Source organism: Lissotriton helveticus, chromosome 8 (assembly GCF_964261635.1).
Source record: "Lissotriton helveticus chromosome 8, aLisHel1.1, whole genome shotgun sequence".
In the NCBI taxonomy this organism is placed as follows: Eukaryota; Metazoa; Chordata; class Amphibia; order Caudata; family Salamandridae; genus Lissotriton; species Lissotriton helveticus.
The window spans coordinates 1111751305-1111760806 of NC_136069.1; the positions used below are offsets into that span (position 1 = coordinate 1111751305).

At 37.0% G+C, this 9502-nt stretch overlaps 1 pseudogene across 1 annotated transcript; it reads left to right on the top strand.

Annotated features, from left to right (window-relative positions):
* Window positions 1-1811: 1811 nt before the first annotated feature.
* Window positions 1812-4213, top strand: LOC144773132 (prostaglandin G/H synthase 2 pseudogene; annotated as a pseudogene). The gene has a single exon (XR_013599925.1). The product of XR_013599925.1 is annotated as a prostaglandin G/H synthase 2 pseudogene (transcript).
* The last annotated feature ends 5289 nt before the right edge of the window (window positions 4214-9502 follow it).

The window sequence follows — 9502 nt, forward strand, 5'->3', positions numbered from 1 at the left end:
GCGTACTGGCCCCCTTTTTATTCACCCTCTACACGAATGGCTTGGAGGCTGCCATGCTACAAGGCAGCAGGGACCTCCCGCTAACAGCTCGCTGGCAGATACCAGCACTCCTATATGCCGACGATGCTGTTATTTTAGCGAGAACACCAAACGAACTACAGATGGCCTTGAATAGATACTGTGACTTTATGGCAAGTCTAAATCTGAAACTAAATCCAAAAAAAACTTACATAATGCACGCAGGGGAGAAAAGAAATGCAAAATATAGGAAGCTACTGGCACAGGGTGAACATCTGGATAGGACCAAAACCTACCCCTATTTAGGGATCGTCATTGACGAAAAATTCAAATGGACTCCAGCTATCAACGCAAGAAAATTGGTATTCCTCCGAGAGACATCCTCGCTAAAAACTTTCTCGCAGAGATTGGGGCAGCGACCAATTAAAGAACTAGTTCAAATATACAACTCAAAATGTGTAAGCACAGCAACATATGGGGCGGGGATTTGGGGCTTTACAAACGATATTTGCTGGCGGTGCCTAAAACTTGTTCCACCTATGCCTGCCACACCGAGTTGGGCATTGATTACATTACAGACATTATAAAACTGCAACCAATAATGCTGTGGCGCAGAATATGGGTTACCGAGCAATGCCATTTGACCAGGGCGATTATTCAAGACATTTTAACGCTAGACTACACTAAGAAAATTCAATGGCTGTCATATGTCAAAGCGCTGCTTACAGATCTTGGATACAGGAAGTACTTTGATTCTCCATCGCTGATAAAGGAAATTCCAAAAAAGAACCTAAAGAGGGAGTGTCTAATTCACCTACGTCAGCTACGCTTATTAACTGAAGTCCACAAACCATCTGTCCAACACTCCATATTAGTCCAGACTGTGCTTACTGTTGAACCTTACTTGAATTTTAAAATAACACAGTTTGAAAGAATGCTGCTTACCCGTTTTAGACTTGACTTGTTCCATTTACTAGTTGCATTCCCAGAGCAAAATGGTAGGACATCCACACTTCCTATGTGCCCCTGTGACTCGGTGTCCTCACAATCAACGATACACACAATGTTGTTCTGCAAATTTTTTACTGAGCCCCGTAAACGTTGGATATTGCCTATTTTGAAGTTCTGGGGCATTCGACAATGTCGCCCAGCGCAACTAGCATTACAGCACCTTGAAAATGAAAACTATGCAAAAGCGATCGTATTTTATCTTAAATTCTGCATGCGCCATCGCACAAATTTATAAGTACGAACAACATTGCTATTTCACATTAATGAAGGAACTGAGATAATAGGAAAATTGCACGCACTTGCTACTTTTAATAAGTTTTCTTTTAAACAAAATGTATACTTAACTGCTTTTTTTTTTTTTTTTTTACTTTTTCTGATAAAATTGTAACTGTCTTTTCTTCTCTTTGAACTTTTATGGTGTTTTTACAAAACTACCGAATAAAGTTGTTATTGAATTGAATTGAATTGAATGCATAAGCAGGACGACGTCTTCGGAAACCAACAGTTATGTGATACTCCTTAAAAGGCTTATCCGCCAGCAAAAACTTTCCCCTAACCTCCTCCACGGTCCATACCTACGTGAGCTTCTGGCAGGAGGAGTGTAGAGGGAGGGGCGAGAGGTGGGCCGGAAGTATGAACACATTGCGTAATAGTAACAGACGGATATATAAACCGTGGCGGCTGAAGCTGAACTCCAGTAACGCAGGAGCTGCGCTGAGAGCACGGCAGCCCAGAGCACTTCAGCCGGTCTCCGCGTCGAGGCGCTAGCACAAGGGTAGCGCGGCTTCCAAACGTCGGAGTCCCACTTTCAGAAGACGGATTCAAGACTAAAACTCGACCCTAAGGGCATTGGAATGCTTTTTTCTGGAGTTTTGATTTTCGCCCTTGTGGCTCTCGGACAAGCAGCAAATCCATGCTGCTCGCACCCCTGCCAGAACCGAGGGGTGTGTATGACCGTGGGCTACGACCGGTACGAATGTGACTGCACCAGGACGGGCTACTCTGGCGAGAACTGCACGAAACCGGAATTCTTTACCTGGTTGAAGACCACCCTGAAGCCTAGTCCTAACACCGTCCACTACATTCTGACGCACTTCAAGGGCGTCTGGAACATCATCAACAACCTCTCCTTTCTGCGCAACGCCATCATGAGATACGTCCTGACGTCCAGGTCGCACTTGATTGACAGCCCACCCACCTACAACAGCCACTATGGTTACAAGAGCTGGGAAGCATACTCCAATCTTTCGTACTACACACGGTCTCTTCCTCCAGTGGGGAATGACTGCCCAACTCCAATGGGAGTGACTGGAAAGAAGGAGCTGCCTGATGCCAAGATGGTGGTGGAGAAGTTCCTGCTGCGGAAGGAGTTCATCCCCGATCCTCAGCGCAGCAATATGATGTTCGCCTTCTTTGCACAGCACTTCACCCATCAGTTCTTCAAGACGGATTTCAAGCGAGGAGCCGCCTTCACCAAAGCGCTTGGACATGGGGTAGATCTAAGTCACGTCTATGGAGAGAGTCTGGACAGGCAGATGAAGCTAAGACTGATGAAGAACGGCAAGCTGAAATACCAGATGATCGATGGGGAAATGTATCCTCCGACGGTGCAGGAGAGTCAGGTGGAGATGATGTACCCGCCGCACGTGCCTGAGAACCTGCGCTTCGCTGTGGGGCAGGAGGTCTTTGGATTGGTGCCAGGGTTGATGATGTATGCTACCATCTGGCTTCGAGAACACAACCGGGTCTGCGATGTCCTCAGGCAGGAGCACCCAGATTGGGATGACGAGCGCCTCTTCCAGACCACTAGGCTCATTCTCATTGGTGAGACGATCAAGATAGTGATTGAGGATTACGTGCAGCACCTGAGTGGTTATCACTTCAAACTGAAGTTTGACCCGGAGCTGCTGTTCAACCAGCGCTTTCAGTACCAGAATCGTATCGCTGCTGAGTTCAACACCTTATACCACTGGCACCCACTGCTGCCAGACACCTTCCTCATCCACGACCAGGAGTACACCTACAAGCAGTTCATGTACAATAACTCTGTCATGGTGGAGCACGGCATATCGCATATGGTGGAGTCCTTCTCCCGACAAGTTGCTGGCAGGGTGGCAGGGGGTAGGAATGTTCCTGTTGCAGTCCAGAGAGTGGCAGTCGCTTCCATTGAGCAAAGCCGGCAGATGAAGTACCAGTCCATGAACCAGTATCGCAAGCACTTCATGCTGAAGCCGTATCACTCCTTTGAAGAGCTTACAGGAGAGAAGGAAATGGCTGCTGAGCTGGAGGCCCTGTACGGCGACATTGACTCTATGGAATTGTATCCGGGCCTGCTTATTGAGAAACCGCGCACTGACTCCATCTTTGGGGAGACCATGGTCGAGATGGGTGCTCCCTTCTCTCTGAAAGGACTCATGGGGAATCCCATCTGCTCCCCCGAGTACTGGAAGCCCAGCACTTTTGGCGGCAAAGTGGGGTTCGATATCGTCAACAGTGCGTCGCTACAGAGACTTGTCTGCAACACGGTGAAGGACTGTCCCTTCACCGCCTTCCAAGTCTTGAACTCTAAACCCACAGAAAGGACTACCATCAACGCCAGCTCCTCCAACTCCGCGCTGGACGATGTCAACCCAACGCTACTACTGAAAGAACGCTCATCGGAACTGTAGAACTGTCCATTCCTATTTATTTATTTATGACCCGCCCTTAAGTTATGTTATTTATTTCTCATCATATTTAATGTTAGAATTTTCTATATTGACTCCGAAGTACCTTCTGTAACAGAAGATGGTATCTCAAAATACAGTGTGGGCTGCACTGAAGAATTTGCACAATTGTTTGACATTGGGAATGACCTTCATAGGTCAAGACCATATTTAAGAGAGGAAATAAAGTTGTTTAAAAAGAACATACGTGGAATAGATGAGACGTTCTCAAAAGGTCTTGAACATGTGGAGGTCGTTGGCAATGCAGGCTGGAATGTGTCTTTCATGGAGTACACTGGAAAATGTATGTCCTATGGGTACCAAAGGAGAAGTTCATGCAACCATTTTGCGAATTTCAGGAGCCAAAAGTGATTGGTTTAGCCCAAACGCCACAGGAACATCATTCAATGAAGCCCACACTGTGGAGATAGAACTCAAGAGAGACCCGAGACTGAACTTCTAGACATTTTGTTGTAATGGACAATCATAAAATGTCAATCATAAAAAAAACAAATGTGTCACTGATTATAGTTTTTGGGCAAAGAGCTATGGTCTAGTGGAAGAACCTGTGAAACCGTTATTTTTAGACAATCCTCTACCTTGACAGAACACTAATGTTAAATGAATATTTTTAATTTTTTTCTTAAGTACATATAAGATGGGGTAAACATGGGTGTCTATCCTGGAAAGATTACTTTTTAATTTAGCTGCCTTTGAAATATTCTTGCACTACCAGATACAGTAGAATTTTTTTTAATAGTAGTATTTTTCTAATATTTCACGAAGAAAATGTTAAAGACCTTTTGCTCTTTTAGGGAATTGTAGGTCCAATAAAATACTTCTACATTCCACACCCTGTTTGCTTGAGGAGACAGGAAATACATTGTATTACCTTAGCATAACATGGTTCAACTCTGTTACTTTGTGAATTGATATTAGTTCAGCATAGATGCTTTTTACTGCCAATCTTGAATATCCCATAGGATCAGAAGCCAGACCTTAGTTTCTTTGCAGGGTTCTTTTGTTTTTGCAGGCCGGGTATGAATTAAAAACATGGACAGATCCCTCTGCCTTGAGGCAACATTCCTTACCTCAACCTTCAAATCGGCAGTCATTTTAACAGCTGCTGTCTCACCCCAGGGCTAGAATGGCACAGTAGACACCCCATGCACTCACAATCTTTGGTTTATTGGGTTATATATATATATATATATATAATATTTTTTTAAATAAACTGGAAGAGTGCTCTGAATTTTGGTGTTCAGAATCTGGATTATCTAAACCGTGTGAGCGATACATAATAGATGGTCTTGTGAAAAGGGAAACATTTGTCGGTTATTTTTATTAAGTGAAAACTTCTTTTTATTCCCCTTTCACGTTTCTGAGACACTTCGTTTTGTTATGTGGGGAAATAAGTAAAAATGTACACTTTTTATTGCCTTTCTGTATAAATGATATTTAATTAATTTATAGTATTTTTGTTGATACATGAAATAGTTTAAAGTATATTTTTATTTATGAAATGTTTTAAAGAGATCGTGGCTTTAAAATAAATATTTTTGGGGAATACTGTAGTATTAATTATAATATTGTGATTAAATAACTTATATAATTAAATAAAAATAATAATCTAGTAATTTTATTAATTTTTTTAAAATATTAATTTAGTAATAATTTAAAATACTGTAATATTAATAAATAATACTGTGAATAATATATTTAGTTAAATATTTATAATTATTAATTATTTGATTAATTAAGAAATATAATTAATAATCCAGTATTTTTAAGGTTAAATATTTTGAAATAAAACTAGTTTGTGTAATATTATAATAATTATAATTTTTTTGATTCATTAAGAAATATATTTAATACTCGAGTATTTTTTTAGTAAAATATAATTTGAAATAAAATTATATTATTACATGATTAATGTTTATTATTTTTTTTTATATATTTTAAAAAAATAGTTTTAGAAAAATTAGTTTGGGTAATAAGAAATAATACTGTAGTATAAATTATAATATCGTGAATAAATAACTTATATAATTAAAAAAAAAATACTCTAGTACTTTTAATTAATTTTTAACATTATTATTATAATATTAATAAATAAAAATGTAATATGAATAAAAAGAATGTGAATAATAAATGTTGTTAAATATTTATATCTATTACTTATTTGATTAATTAAGAAATATAATTAATACTCCATTTTTTTTAAAGGTTAAATATTTTTAAATAAAATTAGTTTGTGTAATATTATAATACTATGATAAAATAACTTATATAATGTTAAAAATTATTTTGATAAATATATTGGTATAATATTAAATAATTATTCAATATTTAAAAATATTAGTTTTTGTATTAAGTAATAATACTGTAGTAATAATAATAATATTGAGATTTCACTATTTTTAAAATTTAAATAATAATTAAATAAAATAATTTAATATATTTAAAATATATATTTATAAATTAAGACTCTAGAAATATTTTATATGGTTATTATTAGTGTTTGAAATTATTTTCTCACGTTTTTACATTGATTCCAATGGAAAGACTTGTCCTTTATTTATTTCAATAGCTGGAGCAGTATAGTCCGCGGACACGATAAAGAAGGTGTTAAAGAAGAAGAAGGGGGATGAGTAGAAAAGAAAAAGAAAAAGGATGAAGGTAAGGTGTATTTATCATTAATTATAGAATATAAAAAAGCTACATTAACATTAAGCTTTCATTAATACATTCTGAAAAAATACATAACACTGTTAAATTTAGAATTATTTTAAATGTAAAAATATAGTAAAATAGCATTTATTTTCCTTGTCTTTATTAAAATTTTTAGAGACTTTGGAAAATATTTATTTGGGTTTTTAATGTGTTTGGAAAAATATTCTCACGCTTTTACATTGATTCTAATGGGAAGACTTGTCCTTCATTTATTTCAATAGCTGGAGCAGTATAGTCCGCGGACACGAAAAAGAAGGTGTTAAAGAAGAAGAAGGGGGATGAGTAGAAAAGAAAAAGAAAAAGGATGAAGGTAAGGTGTATTTATCATTAATTATAGAGTATAAAAAAGGTACATTGACATTAAGCTTTCATTAATACATTAGGAAAAAATATATAACACTAATACATTTTGAATTATTTTAAATGTAAAAATATAGTAAAATAGTATTTATTTTCTTTGTATTTATTTACATTTTTAGAGACTTTGGAAAAAATTTATAGGGGTTTTTAAAGTGTTTGGAAAAATATTCTCACGCTTTTACATTGATTCTAATGGGAAGACTTGTCCTTCATTTATTTCAATAGCTGGAGCAGTATAGTCCGCGGACATGAAAAAGAAGGTTTTAAAGAAGAAGAAGGGGGATGAGTAGAAAAGAAAAAGAAAAAGGATGAAGGTATGGTGTATTTATCATTAATTATAGAGTATAAAAAAGGTACATTAACATTAAGGGCCCCATTAGGATGACAATGTCCGCCCGCCACCCTATCGGAGAACGGGACCGCCCGCCATAAGGGCGGGGGTCCCGTGGGGGGAATTAGGATGTGCCCGCCACAGTGGCGGGCACATCCTGTAGTTTTAGCATTGTGGCGGGCGGTGCACTCTGCACTGCCCGCCACAATGCAAAAAATGCATTTTCGCATTTGCATATGCAAAGCGGCAGGCACCGCGCGGTGCCTGCCGCTTTGCAAATGCAAATGTGGGGGTACCATAGGTACCCCCATGTGCCCCCCTGACAGTGGCCCCAACCTGGGGGCCCTGCAGGGCACCCCCGCAGCAATCGCCGCATGCCTTTCCGTGGCGGCATTGCCGACGCGGAAAGGCCCCTAATGTAAACCATCCTAATATGGCTGGCGGTGTCCATTGGACACCGCCACCATATTGATCTATTACCGCAGCGGTCGCAGGGCGACCGCGGCGGTAAGGCGGCGGACGGTCTTTCCGTCCGCCATTGTGCCCTCCGCCATCCTAATCAGGCGGAGGGGAAAACAAGAGTGGTTGTCGGGCGGATTGCCTCCGCCAGGGTGGCGGTGGCCACCGCCGCCCTGACGGAGGCAATCCACCCGATATCCTAATGGAGCCCTAAGTTTACATTAATACATTCTGAAAAAATATATAACACTGTTAAATTTTGAATTATTTTTATTAAAAAAATATAGTAAAATTGCATTTTTTTTCACATATTTTATTAACATTTTTGGGTATTTTTAACATATAAGTAAAGATTTTATAATAAAAATATGACTTTTTCATTTACAGTATTTATTATTCCATTTTCTATCTTTGCAGCTGTTTCTGACGTATTCACGTAAACGTAATCTAAAGCGGCCATTTTGAAGAGCATCGATGGAGGAAGCAGCTGGAAGCTGATCTACGTCCAGGTAAGAAACATTTTTCACTTAAAAGATACATGTTTAACTTCGAAAAAATACATATATGTTAAAGAAAGGATAAGAGTGGTTGCCGTTTGTAATTTTAATTTTAAATATGAAGAACAACATGTCGACGATCGTGTTATTAGTGTATGCCTATGTCGGATCGCATAAAAAATTAAGTATAGAATTGTAATAATAAAAAAATAATGGTTAAACAATTCTATTTTTATTAAAGATATAATTAATTAGGAAATGCTTGTTCAAGGAAATATAATCGTTGTACTTTCAACTATAAATTTGTATTAGGAAACAACAATGTTTATAGAAAATGCTTATTAAAAATATTACTGTATTATGGTTAGGTACACTGTTGAGAATTTTTTTTGTTTGTTTGTATTGTTTTTAAATAATTTATTACGAATACTGTAGTAAGAAATCGGAATTGATTGGATGGAATATTTCGTGTTTTTGAAATTGTTGGTTATTTGGTAAATAAAAAAGACATTGGGCAGTTATAAATAATGATGCAACTGCTTTGGATGGGTGTTTTCGTTTTGAATTATTGGTAAAAAATGGATTGAATACTAGTAAAATTGCTTTTTATTTCAGAAAAAATATCAAACTAGATAGGGTTGAATAGCGAGACATTTCTTTGAAAGGAGATAGAAAAGAATTTAGGTTGTTCTGTTCGAACTGGTATAGTTTGCTTAAAAAAATTAAGGATTATATTTTCAAAATGCAATAGAGTGTGATATTATTTTAAAAAATGCAATTTAAAAAAAAAATGATAGTGCGTATTTCAATCACATCAAATTTATATTTTTTGCTTCTCACATTTATTTACTGTACTAAATTATTTCGTATATCCAACCAAATTCATAAAGAAAACAGTTTTTAATTTTTAAGAAGCATTTGATTTATTTTTTATAGTTGAAGAAACGTTTATAAGTTGATAGAGAACATGGAATGTTTTTGAAAATTTTGAACAAAAAAATACTAATTATTCAATGTGGGGAAAAAATAGGATTATGTATACTATGGAAAAGGAAAAAAAATGATTTTAATAAATAAGCAGATACGATTATGTTTTTGAGTTAATTTAGAAAAAAAATTAAACATTTAGCCAATTTTAATTAGTGACTTTTTGAATTTAGGGCAAAGCAGGAAAGTAAGGTCAAATGTTTTTATTAAAAAGTTAGAATTTTAGCCACATTTTCGAGGTAGTCCAGAGCCACACACAACGAAAACTGTTGCATTACACCCAATAGACGTTCAGACATCTCTTTAGTTTTTTTGGTAACTCGTGGGTTTAGACTACCGCTTAATGCTTGAGAAAGTCTCATATCTTGGAAACTTTGCTCCTTCTTCAAAGTTTCTAGAAA